The sequence below is a fragment of the Merops nubicus genome, unplaced genomic scaffold, assembly GCF_000691845.1.
Source record: "Merops nubicus isolate BGI_N331 unplaced genomic scaffold, ASM69184v1 scaffold26600, whole genome shotgun sequence".
Lineage (NCBI taxonomy): Eukaryota > Metazoa > Chordata > Aves > Coraciiformes > Meropidae > Merops > Merops nubicus.
Genome location: NW_008582597.1, coordinates 17,955 through 19,529, shown reverse-complemented (window position 1 = coordinate 19,529; position 1,575 = coordinate 17,955).

Sequence of the window (1,575 nt, the reverse complement as noted above, 5' to 3'; positions counted from 1 at the left end):
AGCAGCAGCTTAGGCAGTAGGAGAACTGGGTGTACACCCCCCCTGAAGTAGGAAAGGTTCTCCTGCAGCTTCAGAGAGGTCCTTGAGCAGGCAGGAGCCTGAGTGCCCCTTGGTTAGGACACATCTGCTCCCGTGGCTTTCCAGAGCTGGTTTCCCACTCACTGATCCTGACCTTCCTTTCCAACACACTCATCTCCAGGTCTGCAGCCACGGCCCTGGGCTGTGACAGTGCCTGAGCCCAGACTAACTCTGGTCTTGGCTGGGACCACAGGGGTGGGTGCAGCAGCTCTGTGATCTGGGGGGGCAGGAGCTGCTCCTCACGCTCCTTACCTCAGAAGCAAAGCTGTCTGCACTCAGGCAGGGCTTTGTAGAGCTCAGCTAGTTCTGCCACCATCCAGGGTAGCAAACAGCTCTCCCCACCCAGCCTCACGCAGAGCAGCACTCCCAGCACCACATCCCACTGTCCTCCAGCTGAGCAGAGGTGCCCAGAGCTGCTGGGACAGCGAGCCAGGATGGGTCTGCAGGAGAAATCCAGCTGCTCACCTGAAGGAGGACATCAGGCCCTTGGAGGGTGGTTGTGGTCTCCTGTGAGGAGCACACGTAAAGCAGGAGGGGAAGCAGACAGCCGCCAGCCCAGCAGCTTTCAGGTTACATTCTGGAGCTGCAGGCCAGCAGGACATGCAGTGTCCAGCCCCAGAGCAGAACTGGGGCAGCCTGTCCTGCCCAGCAGAGCTCCCAGGGCAGGGGTGGGAGGTGCTGCCACACCAGTACCACAGGGACCCAGCACGCAGGAGGGCACCGGTGGCTCCCCAAAGCTCAGCCCTGGGGATACCTGGAGGACACACGTCCCTTCCCCAGCCTGGCAGAAGTTCAGAGCTGTCCCCGAGCACACTGGGGTGTTCCATTTATACCCACGCCTCAGAACTGCTTGAGAGAAGCATCTAAACTTGGTGCAACCCAGTGAGGATTCCAGGTGGGAAGAGCTGAGGCCAGGCTGTGCTCAGGGCACAGAACCCAGCTCTGTCCCAGGGGGAATGCTGGAAAGCAGGAGTGCTGCCAGCCTCCAGGAGTGTCTGTAAACACCTTGGCCATGCAGCAGGATGGGTCTTCTCCCACTGAGCTGCCACAGACCACCTGAGAGTCCTCCCAACACAGCAGCAGTGGGAGAGGAGGCACCTCAGCCAGGGCCCAGCTGAGCAGCACAGAAAGCAGAGGGGAAAGAAAGCAAGCGAGGAGCCTGGGCTGGAACTCCAGTGCCAGATCTGACAGAACCAGGGCTTTGCAAGTCTGGCTGCACCCTCTCCCCTGTTCCCAGCTCGTGCCTACACAGAGAAAGCCAGCAGCTGAACACAGGCATCCTTTCCTAAGAGCCCAATGCTCCCAGGTTTGAAATGCCTCAGGCTCAACTGAGAGGCTTCCTCTGGCTGCAACGGGCCCGTCAGCAGCACTGGGGAACTGGAAGAAATCCTTAGCACACAGAATAGGATCCATTTTCCCATCCACTCCTCCAGGGCAGCCCACTGAGCTGAGCAGGCTGCCGTGGGGTGCTGTGCCCCCAGCCCAGAGGGGAGGCTG